Source organism: Corapipo altera, unplaced genomic scaffold, assembly GCF_003945725.1.
Source record: "Corapipo altera isolate COAL_440 unplaced genomic scaffold, ASM394572v1 61242b, whole genome shotgun sequence".
Taxonomy (NCBI): domain Eukaryota; kingdom Metazoa; phylum Chordata; class Aves; order Passeriformes; family Pipridae; genus Corapipo; species Corapipo altera.
In genome coordinates, this window is record NW_020885012.1 from 513,681 (window position 1) to 529,343 (window position 15,663).

A 15,663-nucleotide genomic window follows, 5' to 3' on the forward strand; every position below is an offset into this window, starting at 1 on the left:
TTTGTCATAACTGATTTTAATATTATGTATTAGAAAGTGTCTGACATTTACAAGAATGCTTTACAGAAACTTAATACCTCAAAATATCATGGGAGCATGAGAAAGTATTCAATACTGACAATTAAGATGAACATCATTAACAGTATTTGTACTTTTTGCGGAGCTTTAGTTTTACTCAAGCCTCAGCTGTAAAGTACCAGAAATGCCCCACTATAGTCACAAATTGCTTGTAAACTGTCCTAGAGAGTTATATAGACTGGGACTTAAATGAAAGTTTGAGTATATTGATATTGTAAACACAATGTATTTTCTCCATCCTCCATTAGATATGACCACCAGAGGCTTATTTTTCTTCCCAGAGAAGCTACGAGTTACTGTGAAACTATTTAATACATTAGATTGCTCAACTTTTCCTTGCTTGTTCTGACAGTCAATAGCAAGTACAAGTTAAAGTTGACACAGCAAAAGAGCTTTTTCTTTTGAACTTTGCTACTAGAGAATAGCACTTACTGCAAGGGTGATAATTAACATTTTCACTGGAGACAACTACAGGTGTATGCTTGAAGACACCTGTCAGACTTGTAGCACTTAAGTTCACTATTCTAAGGCATAAACTTCAATGAATTAAAAAAAAAGGCACATTGCTTTTCTGTCCACTTTCCCCATAGCTCTGGGCAATCTAGAAAAAGCAATCTAGAACAGATTTATTTGATCTTTCTGGGACATATTAATCTGTTTTCCTCAGCTTTAGGAAACAGCAACATAACCATTGCCTCTAAATACCTTTTGCACACCTCAGTAGGTAGGTAACGTTTTGGTTCTGAATGGAAAAGCTAGCTAAAATTGGCTCAGGAGCATGATGAAAAAGTTGCTCATTGCCAGATAAGACTTTCATGGTCTTTCTGAAAAAAGAAACGGAATGTACCATGAAGTCTTCCCAAGACTGTCAAAAGTACTGAGGAGTCTCTTCCCCAGTATGGGAAGAGTGCTTAACATCCACTGAAAGTGGTATATTACTTTTACTGCTTAAACAAATAAATGAGAAAGCAATACTTAAAGCATGCACACAAATTTGTGAATTAAATTTTGCCTAACCTGAGTTCTGTTATTCAACTGACCAACCAAGGAGGAAACAAGTCATATCTATCACAGACAGAGACCTAAATTTGTCTGGAAGTGGTTGTTCACTTGTCTTAAGCCTAATTACTCCAATCCCATATTTTATTCCAAGTCTTCATATCTTATAACACCACTCTTTCAGCAACAGGATTGTTGTATAACCTGGATGTGTTTCAGAGTTCTGCTCCAAGTGATAGAACCATTTCAGTAACTTCAGGGTGTGTACTAAGTTTCCGTGGCAAGGTTTTGGTAGTGGGGGGGGCTACATGGGTGGCTTCCCTGAGTAGCTGCTAGAAGTTTCCCCTTTGTCCAACAGAGCCAAGATGGACCCACTGCTGGCCAAGGCTGAGCCAATGAGTAATGGTAGTAACACTTCTGTGATAACATATTAAAGAAGAGGAAAGAAGTTATTGCACAGAAGAAAACTGTAGCCAGAGAAGAGTGAGAATATTTGAGAGAAACAACTATCCAGTCACTAAGGTCAGTGAAGACAGAGGGGGAGGAGGTACTCCAGGCACTGGAGCAGAGATTCTCCTGCAGCCCGTGGAGAAGACCATGCTGAGGCAGGCTGTCCCCCTGTAGCCCATGGAGGTTAATGGTGGAGCAGATGTCCACCTGCAGCCTATGGAGGACTCCATGCCAGAGCAGATGGAAACCTGAGGTAGGCTGTGACCCCATAGGAAGCCCGTGCTAGAGCAGGCTCCTGGCAGGGACCTGTGGAGAGAAGAGCCCACACTAGAGCAGGTTTTCTGGCAGGAATTGTGACCCTGTGGGGGACCCATGCTGGAGCATATTTAGTGCTAATGCAAAAAGTGCATTTATCAATAGCAATTCTGAATTCATATTTCTTTTGCTTCAATAAACCTTTGCATTCTTACTGAATGCAACCAGACTTATAGTGTTGAATTGGTTATAATTAGAAATTAAGCCTAACTGCACCCAACCCCTCTGATCTCTTGCTGGAAAACAAGAGGGTTTCTTTTCTGCCAAATTCCTATACTCTTAACACAACAGAAAAATTGGCATCACAGACAGAATTGTCCCAAACTGCGTTCTTTCACCCAGTGTACAAGAGGGCAATCCACACACAGAGTCAAGGTATTTGATTTATTTACAGTTCTGTGCAGAAAGGGGTGCTAGGCAGTAAATCCACAAAGCTAGAACACTGAGGCACACAAAAGCAGGCCTACTTATACAGTTACAATCTTAGACTTGGCATATCTTACTTAGTTACTACTTGGTTAAATTACTATTGACTCATCCTTTCTTAGCTTTGATTTAAAGGCATAGTGTCCCAAGAAATCATGACACATGCTTGGTGAGTAGGGGTCTTTCTGTGGGCAGGGGGCACCTGAGCTAGGGGTGTTATAATGAGCAAAATTCATCACTTAGGCAGTCAAAAATGGTGGCTTGTTGGCTCATCATATGACATCCTGTATGGAGGAACCCGGCTGGTTCCCGAGATCCCTGAGTAAAATGGACATAACACAGATACCTGTGTATCCCTGAGACAGCTAGGGAAGGAAGTGAGAAGAAGGAAGACAGAACTGCAAAGCCAGATATCCTGAACTTTTGCTAAATCATCATAAGCCTGCAAGAGCTAAGTCACTGAGAGTTTGCAAAAGCTGAATCATCATGAGTTTGCTACAAGGCAGCCAATCCTGATATATATTTATGTAAAAGCACCAATTGTAATGTAACATGTATGTTACGCCAGGGGTATAAATGTCGTTGATCTGTTGCAATAAAAGTATTTTTTGGAAGAAGACTGTGTCATGTTTTTGGCTGTCCCAACAGTGACATCTGGTGACCAGCGACGTGATGTTACAGGACCCAAGAAGAACTGAGAAGAATACAACCAAGAGCTGTGAAATAGCAGCTGAAGACAGTGGAGATTTGCCATGGGGACGGAGTCCTGGTGAAGCAAAGAGAGCAGTGGTATAGTTGCTTGGCCAACCGTGTTGAGACACCTGGGAAAGGTGAGCCATCAGGGGACATGGGAACCTCTCTGAGTAGAGAGGACAGTGCTGTTGTTAATATGTGGAAGCTAGTATTGCAAAAACGAGGAGTTAAACTAGATGAACTGCTCCTGTATAAGATGTTAAAATGGAGCAAGGACCAAGGCTTCCAGTTAGCAACTGAAGTTGCGTTTAGTCTGTCTGCGTGGAAGAAGTTGGGGGATTTATTATTTGAAGGCACAACAAAAGGGGAAAAGAGGGCTGCAGAGTTACTAACTACCTGGCATTTGCTCTATGAGACTTTAAAAGATTCCAAACAGCAACAAGAGCAGACAGAGGGTGCAGCTGCAGCAGCTGCTTTGCCGTCTACTCCTCCTGTTTCATGCCCCGCCCCGTGTCCTTCGGGTTTAACAACTGCTGATAATAAATCCTCAGATAACTCGGAACAGGATAGCATGTACAGGCCAAGGGCCCCAGCAGTAAAAAATCAGACTTATAAGTCGCCTCATGAATTAATTCAAGAATCCGTTACCTCAGCTCCTGATGAGCAAAATAGTAAAGAAAACAATCAGTCTGTTGTTGCCTCATACCCTCCCTTACTCCCAGATACTGACAGTGAGTCAGATAATGAAAATCGTAGCAGCGAGAGGGAAAGTGACTGTAATAAGGTCTCTAATTTGCCAAATACACACCCTAATGTTAATGCTTGATCTGGTTCCACTCGGGGCGGTGCTCGGTGCAAATCCCCACAGCAGTGGCATCTACCGCCATCGGAGGTTACTGCAAGACCACGTAATCCCTTAGAATTCTGGCAACAAATGAGAAAACAAACTATGCAGGAAGGAAATTGAGAGTTGACAAATTATAGATACTCCTTTAACTGTAACTCCCTCAGAGGATGCCTCCTTAATTGCATTCCCTGTTGTATGAGGAGACCCGGCAACAGGGCGTCCTGATGAACATCGAGCATTTTCGTGAAAGATTATTCAAGAATTACAGAGAACAACTGCTCAATATGGGGCTATATTTTCTCCTGTTCAATTTTCTTTTTTTCAATCTACATGGCAGAAATTGACTGCTGCTCAAGGCATCAAAAACTTACAATATCCCCAAACTGATCCTTGATATGGCAATGGAATTGATGTCCTTACAGGGTCTGGGCCGTTTGCTAACCCTCAACTTCAGGCTCGGTGGAGTCCATTAATTTTAGAACAAGTTAAACAAGTAGGGATGGGAGCAATTATGCAGACCGCTGAAATAGCGACCCCGAAAACCAAATATACAGTGGTGAAACAGGGCTTAAAAGAACCATTTTTACAGTTTGCAGAAAGACTTCTTTAATCTGTAGACTCCCAGGTATGTGACACTAACTTAAGAGATACACTTGTCAAACAATTAACAAGAGATAACGCTAACGCTGATTGTCAGAAGATCATTGACCAAATGCCCAGAGATCCATCTTTGGATGACATGATACAAGCCTGTGCTAAGGTCGGTTCTGTAGATCACAAAATGTCTTCTTTTGCCACGGCAATGGTAGCAATGTCTGTAAAAGAATTTAAATGCTTCACCTGTGGAAACAAGGGGCATAGAAAGAGTGAATGTCCCAACAAACAAAAAGGCAATGGAAAACCTGCACAGGTTACTACTACTTGTAACAGATGTGGGAAGGTGGGTCATTTTGCAAAGCAGTGTCGCTCTAAATTTCATGTTAGTGGAAACCTGTTACAACAGGGAAACGGCAAGAAGAGCATGGGGCAGCTCACTCAGACAGAAATACCTGCCTCCTCACGACTGGCACCTCAGGGGTATCATCCAAAAGCCTTTGTGAACAATTATCAGGACGGACAAAAAGGAACCACAGGGATGGATGTATCCACCTCCGACACAATAGTGATTCCTGATTTATGGGTTCATAAGGTTCCCTTAAATGCCAAGGGACCGATTGGAAGGGGCTTAAGTGCTTTGTTAATCGGTAGATCTAGTGCAACTTTACAAGGAATTATGGTGCATGTTGGTGTTATTGATGCTAATTATATGGGACAGATTTGTGCCATGGTTTCCACTCCTACACCTCCACTGTTGATTGAGAAAGGTACTCACATTGCTCAACTTGTACCATTTGTGAACTGTGTTCCCAGGACGGAGGACGTCTGTCGTGGCACTGGAAGATTTGGCTCCACTGGTCAACCCCAAGTATTCTGGACACAGACGCTAACTGACAGCCAGCCACAAATGACATGCATGGTTGACATGCCACGCACAGCGCCTGCCTCAATTAAGGTATCTGGTCTACTTGACACGGGAGCAGATGTTACTGTTATATCATGGCATCACTGGCCTAATGGATGTCCCCTTTCCTTTGCAGATCAAGGCATAATGGGCCTTGGGGGAGTTTCTTTGGGACAAATTGCAGCTACTCCAGTTCTTATAACCAATCGAGAAGGGCAGAAAGCAACCATGCGTCCTTATGTTACTGCAGCTCCACTAAATTTATGGGGATGGGATTGTTTGGCACAATGGGGAGTCCGCATCACAACGGATTTTCACTAAGGACCACTGTCATGCAGGGTGTGACCTAACCTACCCTCAAACTTAAATGGTTGACAACTAAACCTGTTTGGGTCACCCAGTGGACCCTTAGTGTGGAAAAGTTAAATGCCCTGCATACTTTGGTTGCTGAACAGTTGGATGCTGGACACATTGAGCCCTCACACAGTCCCTGGAATATTCTCGTGTTTGTCATTAAGAAAAAATCAGGAAAGTGGAGGTTGTTGCATGATTTACAACAAATTAATGATGTTATGGCTACTATGGGGGCCCTACAACCAGGTCTCCCCTCTCCCACTATGATTCCAACTGGATGACCCATAGTGGTTTTAGATCTGATAGACTTTTTTAACTATTCCTTTACACACAGATGATGTAGAAAAATTTGCATTTACAGTACCTTCTATAAATCATGCAGAACCATCAAAGCGTTATCAATGGAAGGTGTTACCCCAGGGCATGAAAAATTCACCTACAATTTGTTAATGGTTTGTAACTCAAGCCTTGAGTCCAGTCAGAGAACAATTTCCTGATAGCTATTGCTATCATTACATGAATGACATTCTCTTAGCTGTGGCTTCAGAAAACCAATTGTCTACACTGGAACAATCTACTTGTGCTGCTCTACAGCGCTTTGGCTTAGTCATTGCCCCTGAAAAGGTACAATGACAGCAACCCTGGAAATATCTGGGAGTGAAAGTGTTTGATCACACTGTAAGCCCTCAGTCAGTGCAACTTCAGACACAGGTTTCAACCCTGAATGATGTTCAAAAATTGGCAGGAGTTATTAATTGGCTACATCCTTATTTAGGACTAACCATTGCTCAACTTAACCCCCTTTTTGAGTTAAGAGGAGACAATAATATTAATGCACCCCGAACTCTTTCCAAGGCAGCACTACAAACCATTACAGAAGTGGAACAAACCATCCACTCAAAATCTGTTTGGCGACTGGATTTAACTTGTCCACTGCAAGTTTTTGTATTTACATCAGAACTGATACCTTTTACTGCATTAGTTCAATGGAATATACATTGGACTGACCCTTTGCATGTGTTGGAGTGGGTCTTCCTGTCAATCAAAGTGAAAAAGACTGCACCTGGACTTTTTGAATTGCTTGCACAACTAATTGTAAAATGTAGAATTTGCACAGTAGAATTGTTAGGGCGAGACCCAGAATGGTTTGTCATACCTGTCCAAATAGAATATTTTGAATGGTGTTTAGCTAATAGCGCTGCCCTGCAGGCTGCCTTAGAGAATTATCATGGAAACATTTCTTATCATTTACCTGCTCATCCTTTGTGCAAGCTGTCAATTCGAATTTCGCTAGGTCAAAAAATGCTTGCGCAACAGACACCTGTTGATGGACCAATTTTTTTAACTGATGGCTCAGGAAAAACACATAAAGCAGCCATAGTCTGGCACGATGGACAATCCTGGTACAATGACACTGTGATTCAAGAAGATTCACCTCAAGTGGTAGAACTTCGTGCAGTAACCATGGTATTTCAACGCTTTTGTGGACCTGTTAATATTATTACAGACTCCCTGTATGTTGCCGGTTTATTACTATGTTTGGATAAAGCTGTTATTCAGGAAGCTAGTCAACACCTGCTGTATGGAGTCATACGCATGTTGTGGCTATTAATACAGAAAAGAACTCACCCTTAATATGTTTTACATATTAAGAACCACACCTCTTTGCCTGGGTTTCTTGTCAAAGGTAATGCTATCGCAGACCAAGTGGTGTCTGCCGTGGCTTTAGACCTGGTTCCTGACATACATTCGCAAGCTATCGCTTTGCATCAATTTTTTCATCAAAGTACCCGAACATTACAACGGCAGTTTCAACTGCAACCCACTGCTGCTCGTTCCATTGTTGCGGCCTGTCCTGATTGTCAAGGCCAACCAATGCTTATTATGGCACTAATCCCAGAGGACTGCAGGTGTTACAAATTTGGCAGACCAATGTCACTCATATTGCAGAATTTGGCCGCTTGAAATATGTGCATATGTCTATTGATACTTTTTCCTCTGTTTTAGTAGCTACTGCCCATACCGGTGAGACTGCTTGCGATGCTATTCGTCATTGGCAGCAGGCATTCTCTATGTGTGGCATTCCGCACCAAATCAAGAAGGACAATGGTCCTGCATTCATCTCATCCCGTGTAAAATCCTTTCTTCAAATGTGGGGGATTTCTCATGTCACCAGTATTCCCCATGCCCCCCAGGGTCAGGGTATCTGTAACGGGCTCACGGTACACTCAAATGCCAATTACAAAAACAAAAACGGGGAATGATGGGGGAGACTCCCGAAACTCGATTAAACAAAGCTACGTATGTACTCAATTTCATTAACATTGCAGAGGACCAGCAGGACCCATCTATGGTCCAGCACTTTGGGTCTTTGCATAAGCTTACACCTGTTTCCCCTGGGGTGAAGGTCAGGATAAGGGATTTACAGACAGGGCAGTGATCTCCTCCCTGTGACTTATTAACCTGGGGAAGAGGATATACTTGTGTTTCCACAGATGGTGACCCTCGATGGGTTCCTGCTCGTTGTGTTCGGCCTGTATTGGGTGATGCACATATGTGACGCATGGATGATCCAACAACCGAAGCAGAATGTATGGGTAACCCTGGCTAAGACTATGAATCAAGACACCTTTTGCCTTTCTGTTGCCACCCCTGAAAATCCATTCTCTACCTGTTTGGTTTGGTTGTCCCTTGACAATTGGCCATGACCTATGTCTGTGCCTTGGGGACTGTGTAACAGTCCACAATCCTGTGTTGATTCATGGGATTTAGTGTATGCATATTTACCTCAAGTAACACAGGAACCTCAAGAGCTAAAATTATTAGGATCAGTTGTAATGGATACTTGTGTAGTGTTTAATTATACTTATGATACCTCTCGAAGAAGTGCGAATGTAAATGCCACTCTACTTATGTATAGAAATGCTACGATCTGGTGTAAATACACTTCTTCACATATATCACACTCTTTTTCTGTTCCAGTTGCTTTACCCACAGGGACTTTTCTAATTTGTGGAGATAGAGCATGGGGGGGAATCCCCTCGAAGCTACCTCCGTGTAGCCTTGGGAGGTTTACATTACTAACACCCAACATTACTGTGATTCACAAAAGACAACGACCTAAAAGATCCATCCACAATTTTGCAAGCAATTGCAAAGAAACAGTCACCTTTTGGGGACCTAGGAAAATTATAACTGCCTCAGCATTGGCACCTGGGGTCGCTGCCACAGCAGCCTTGAAAAAGCTGACGAATTTGGGATGTTGGTTAAGTAAGCAAACCAATGCTACATCAGTTGCATTAAGTGGTTTGTTGACTGATGTTGATAGTGTCAGGCATGCTACTCCGCAAAATAGAGCTGCCATAGATTTTTTATTGTTAGCTCAAGGACACAGATGTGAAGATTTTGACAGGATGTGTTGTATGAACTTATCAGATCATTCACGGTCAATACATAGAAGTATCCAACAACTAGAAGATGGAGTAAAGCAATTGCGAGTCGATAAAGAGTGGGATTGGCTGGATAACTTGTTTTAAGGTTGGAGACTGTCAGTATGGTTACTGTCTCTGGTAAAAACTGGGTTGTTGGTTTTGTTTGTTATTGTAGTTGTGCTATTAATGTTGCCATGTCTTCTATCTCTGCTGCAAAGGGCCCTGTATCACACGGTACAGGCAATTTTTGTAGTACAAGTACAAAAAGGGGGAATTATGGAGGAACTCGGCTGGTCCCCGAGTTCCCTGAGTAAAATGGGCATAACACAGATACCTGTGTATCCCTGAGACAGCTAGGGAAGGAAGTAAGAAGAAGGAAGACAGAACTGCAAAGCCGGATATCCTGAACTTTTGCTAAATCATCATAAGCCTGCGAGAGCTAAGTCACTGAGAGTTTGCAAAAACTGAATCATCATGAGTTTGCTACAAGGCAGCCAATCTTGATATATATTTATGTAAAAGCACCAATTGTAATGTAACATGTATGTTACACCAGGGGTATAAATGTCGTTGATCTGTTGCAATAAAAGTCATATTTTTTGGAAGAAGACTGTGTTGTGCTTTTGGCTGTCCCAACAGTGACAATCCTGGATAAGAAGGGTGCTATCTGTTTTGATTTTCCCTCTTCAAGGACTTAGGCCATCAATTTTCTGTTTTCTACATTCCTGTGGTTATTGCTTCCACTGCTTAACCACTTTGTTCTTTACCTTGTTATTTGGAACTTTGCTCCTTTTATTCATCAGGATTGCAGCAAATATATGTGTGTACCATCCCAAGCAGGAATAGAATGGGCCCAAACATTTTGGAAAGATGAGGATAAAGTGGTAGAGTAGATAGAACAATGTAGGAATTGGCAAAAAATTAAAAGTGGTAACGGTAATGGAATAGTTTGTGCAATATTTGGGGCTTGTTTACCTTGAGCACAGAAGGAAATCAAAGAGTATCCTCCCCCAAAAAAATTTGCAAATGTAGAATATACTGTTTTGAAGTCAGAAAATGAAGTGTTGAAAGTATCAGTGATCTTCAAAAAGGGGGTCAGGGAGAAATTAGAGACTTGCATAGACACCCTCATGACAGAGAATGGAAGTTTAAAAATCCAATCAATGATGGTAGAAAAATGAGAAAAGTACTTATAGGAAAAGATAGATTTTTTTACTGAGTCAATTACTGTCCTTGAGTATGACTCAACAAATTTGCAAATTGCCTCATTGCGAAGATCTCAAAACTTGGGATGGAGGTATTTGCTATAACAGTGTCTTAGGTTTGCTTGCAGGAAGGTGGAGCCTAGAACTGTGTGGGCATGGTTAGGGGTAGGTTGCTATTCTTTACCACCCATGTCATCACTGGGGGGTGTGACTTCAGGGGGGAGGAAAAAGGTGAGTACACACCAGAAGTGCGCCATTTTGTTCCATCTCTTTCTTGGGGAAGTTGCTGGGACCAGCCCTGCGGACTCTGTCCTTCTCCTGATGCCGCCCATCCCTTCCTGTCCCTCGGGAAGAACTCAACTCCAAGTGGCAAACACAGCTGAGCCCAGCGGAGCATATGCGTACTGTGGCACCAGTGAGGAAAGCAGCCGTAGGGAATGGAGTGGTTCAGGTGAACCAAAGCCCAGCTGAGTCCAACCAGAGATGAGAGGAGCTGAGCCAAGCCAAATACTGCCAACCACATCTGAGTCCAGTTGTCTGGAAAAGCAGGTGATGTAATGCAGAGGATTCTGGCTTTTGGGGGGTTTGTCCGTCATTGTTTTCCCATTGTCTTGGGCTCTGGGGTAGGCAATGCCATCTGGGGATACCGCCCGTCATCTTGTCTTTGTCTCGGTGGCCATGTGGAACTGACTTGAGGTGGTGAACACCTTTTCTGTGTAAAGCACCTTCTCTTCTGTATACTTTTATTATTAATATTGTTGCTGTTACTGTGCATTTCTTATTCCATTGCTGTTTGTTTTCAGACCCATAGTCTCTGCCTTTGGCACTCTCTCACCAGGTGGGGGGAAGGGGGGAGCAGCTTATTTGGAGTTTAATTCTGAGCTGTTTTTTTAAACCACTGCAGACAGCAATGAAGATGACATGGAGAACCTTGACCCCTCTCCTGAACCTGTCCCTCTATGACCATTAATTAAATAAGAGACTGCAAATGAGGGAGATGACAATGCCCATAGACAGTGCATACAATTCCCTGGTCTCCTGCAGAACTGGATACATTGCAGAAGTACTTCAGGCCCCCCAGACAAATCCGAGGCAGAATATGTTTGACGAGTGTCCCTTACAGGAGGAGATCAAATACTGATAAGTGAAGAAGTGGGAGGCTTCTGGGGCCCCCATGTATTTTTATCTACCACCCCAGTGGATCATGATTATTCACTGATTGCACAAGTAGCTTATTAGGCAGAAGGAATAAGACTTTCAAGAGAGAGGAGACCCATTGGTTATCAAAACCACCAGATTCTCTGACCCAACTGCCTCTGTGCAGAAGGTAGCTTGTATCCAGGCTATGTATGAAAGAGATATGTTGAGGAGATCCCTAATGTTAGCTCTTATTGATCCGTCCAGGTTGACCCCTCTTATCCATGGCCTTTCATATAGTCTTAAAATTATTGTAGCAACCTCACAGGACTGGATATGGGAGACCCGTGCCCAGAAGGCAGCAGTTGCTGTATATACACAAGATCAGGATAGTGTTCACCCTAGGTGCGGACAACCAGTACATGTAACTACCTGGAATGAGTTCGTGCAAAGGATAGTGAACTATGGGCGCTGTACGGGTTGGATTGGGTTGACTACTGTTGAGGCCCCAAATTCCCCCCAATAGGTTCGCAAGTTCCAAACCACTAAATCCAAATCAAAATACAAGCCAAAGTTTGATAAGGAACATAATGATCTTTGGCGTAGAGCTGTGGTGCTGGGAGTGCCCTGGCAGGTAGTATATGATGCATCTGTCGTTGTTGGGATGGACTAAGACATATAATATTCAGCAAGAAAGTTTATTGGAAAAGAAAAAAGGAAGCAGTAGCAACCATGAGCTGCAATTTACAGCGTCTTAAATACAGTTCTTTTGGTACATGTATATTACACAGATAGGTCAGCTTAAATACACAAACTACAATTCTTACAGCTAATAGGTAGATTTTAGCTGGACTTTCTCTGGATTTTCTCAGTCCCACTTTCTCACAACATTTCTGTGCACCTGTCCCTGTTTTCCTTTGATGTTTATATTTTTCTCAGTCACTCTGTTCAAAACAAGTCCTCGTTCTCATGAGACAGTGTTCCCTGTTCCCATGGGACAGCTCTCTCCTGCTGCTCCTCTACTCTCTCAGGATGCATCAGTACGTTGTCAGGACCAGGGCCTTCATTCTCAACCAGTTTCTTGTTCCATACCAGGGGTCCTGGCCCAGCTGAGATTCCCCACATGCATCCACTGCTTACCTCTAAGCTTCAGTACAATAGCTGACTGAAAGGCTCGATTCAGTGGCAAGAAATCAGAAAATAAATCAATTCTTGATAAACCAGTGCCCCCAGATCTGAAATGGGATTTAATTAACTTTGTAAATACTCTACCAAAATATTTGCATCCCTGAGGGGAGGGCAGTGAACCACCATGCCCTTCTGGCTTTAGTTATCCAATGGTTCTTTGATAAGCATTATGAGTCTGTCATTTGCATCCCAATAGGATCCAAGAAAACTTTTGTACAGTTCCTTGTTGACACAAAGGCACAGTTGTCAGTAATTACTAATGAAACTAAATAGACAGTCAAATCTCTGTAAAGTGAAAGTTACAGGAACTAAGGGAATTATTAAAGAATGCCCCACTGCAAAAATTTCCTTATGGCTCCCCGGTGAGCAGAAACTAACTCATGCTGAAGTATTGGTTGGTGCCACTGTACTGGAGCTGGCTGAGATGGAGTTCATTTCCCCATACCAGCCCTCACAGTGCTGTGCTTTGCATTGATAGCTAGAAAGGTGTTGATAACACACCAGTTTTGGCTACTGCTGAGCAACGCTGGCACAGCATCAGCACTGTAACATTCCTCTCCCCAATCGAAGGCAAGATCCTGGGAGGGGACACAATCAGGCCAACTGACCCAAACTAACCAAAGGGATATTCCATACCATATGATGTCAACTCAGATATAAAAACTAAGGAAAGGAGCAGGAAGGGGAGGGGCATTCAGTATTTACAGTGTTTGCCTTCCGGAGCAACAGATACGAGTGCTGAAGCCCTGCTTCCTGGGAAGTAGCCGAACACTGCTTGCTAACGGGAAGTAGAGAATAAACCTTGTTATTTTCCTCTTTGCTTGTGCACATGCAAGCTTCTACTTTTGCTTTAGTAAACTGCCTTATCTCAACCTATGAGTCGTTTTCCATCTTATTTTCTCTCCCCTGTCCATCTGGGAAGGAGAGTGATAGAGCAGATGGGTGGACACCTGGTGCCCAGCCAAGGTCAACCCACCACAGTCTTTTTGGTGCCTGAATGTGGGGCAAGATAAAGGCAGTTATATATATATATATATATATTTCATGCTATAGTAATAGTAGTTATCAAGTAGCAAGCTCCTGTGTGGAACATGGAGTTTGTCAGCTGCACTGCTTATGTCTTTATTTTGCTGAGTTTGGGAACATATAAATATAAAGAATGGTTCTGTGCTTTGCCCTTACTGTGATGGCCTTGTTATGCTAGGGGAGTGATCTTCTGGGGACGATGGAGGAATACACCCTCCCATCCCTGCCCGAGATTGATATGAATGGCTTTATAATGAAGTCTCCCATGGTCTTTGCTCATCCTTACATAAACTGTTTAATACTGCTAATAATATTAACTACTAGTGTTCGCACACTATGGAGTTCATGCCATCTGGTGTTTATCATGGTGTAAGAGAAAACAAATTTTAGGTGATGATATATTGAAATGTGCCCTCAGGCATCCAGTTCCTGGGTGGCAGAGTGTGTGGAAGGATTTGGGAAGGTTGCTAGGGTGGAGAACACCTCCCATTACCTGGGACTTCACACCTGAACCCTAGCAAACAGATGTGTCACCTGATGGAAAGGTACCTTGCCTACCACAATCAAAACCAGCAGCTTCTTGCCCTGTACTGGGGCCTGGCCTGTGCCTATCGAGCCACAGTTCAATACTCTCAGAAGACTGTAGTGGTGGCAGGGACCCAAACTGCCATGGAGGACACTATGGCTGAGATAGGGACTCAAACCACAACAACTACAGTAATTGTCCCACTAGTGAAAAAAAAAAAAAATGGATAAGGCAAGCTACAGGTGCATATCATTGATTAGTAAGAGAGGAAGAAGAAGGAGAAGAAGAAGAAGGAGAAGAAGGAGAATCGGGAGTGGAGGGAGCAGATCAAAAAGCCAGTCCTTCAACAAAGAAATTGAAAGGAGTGAGACAAATCAAACAGGAAACCGAAGTTACCCGGTCCCTTGCACAATGTCCATGTGTGACCAGGGGGAAAACATGAGGAAGTGAGATGACGAACCCACCTTTAAGCTGGAAGCCTGGGTACGTGAATTGAGAGGGAAAAGAACTGTTAAGAAGGGGTCACCCAAGAAAGCTGTTCATGTAGTTGCCACAGAGACACAAGAAGGCTATCAGCGATCTCCCAGATGTAAAAGGACTGAGATCAATTCCTTTGATCCTGGTGAGGGGACCTCTGGTCTGGCATCTCAAAGGTGAGACAGTGAATACTCTGACCAGGAACAGGAATAGAAGGTCTCTGTGTTTGGCCAGGAGGAGGAAAGGGATCACTGGGCATACTGGACTGTGTGGATTCGATGGCCTGGCACATGAGACCCACAGAGATATAGAGCTCTAGTAGATACTGGTGCACAGTGTACACTGATGTCATCAAGACACAGGAGTGGAGAACCCATCTGGATTTCTGGAATGACAGGAAGATGCCAGGAGTTGTCTGTATTAGAGACTGAAGTGAAAGCATCCCATTGTGACTGGCCCAGAGGCCCCTTGTATCCTTGGCATTGACTACCACTGGAAGGGGTACTTCAAGGATCCAAAGGGGTATCGATGGACTTTTGATGTAGCTACTGTGGCTACAGAGAAGATCAAACAATTATCTACCCTGCCTGACCTCTCAGAAGGTCAATCGTGGGATTGCTGTAAGTTGCAGACCAGCAAGTGCTAATTGCTACCAGAACAGTGCACCGATAGCAATATCGCACCGAGACTCAATAATTCCCATCCATAATCTAATTTGTTGACTGGAGAGCCAAGGAGTGATCAGCAGGACCTGCTGACCCTTCAATAGCCCCATATGGCCAGTGTAAAAGTCTAATGGAAAGTGGAGGCTGACAGTGGACTATGGTGGCTGAATGAAGTCATGCTGCCTCTGAGTGCTGCTGTGCTGGATATGTTGGAACTTCAATATGAGCTGGAGTCAAAGGCAGCCCAGTGGTGCCACGATTGATATTGCTAATGTATTTTTCTCAATCCCTCTGGCAACAGAGTGCAGGCCCAAAGTTTCATTTCACTTGGAGGAGTGTCCAGTA

At 43.3% G+C, this 15,663-nt stretch overlaps 1 protein-coding gene across 1 annotated transcript in view; it reads right to left on the reverse strand.

Moving 5' to 3' along the window:
• LOC113958927 (sorting nexin-2-like) overlaps window positions 1-15,663 on the reverse strand; it is a 212,841-nt gene that overhangs the window by 38,231 nt on the left and 158,947 nt on the right. The window lies entirely within an intron of this gene.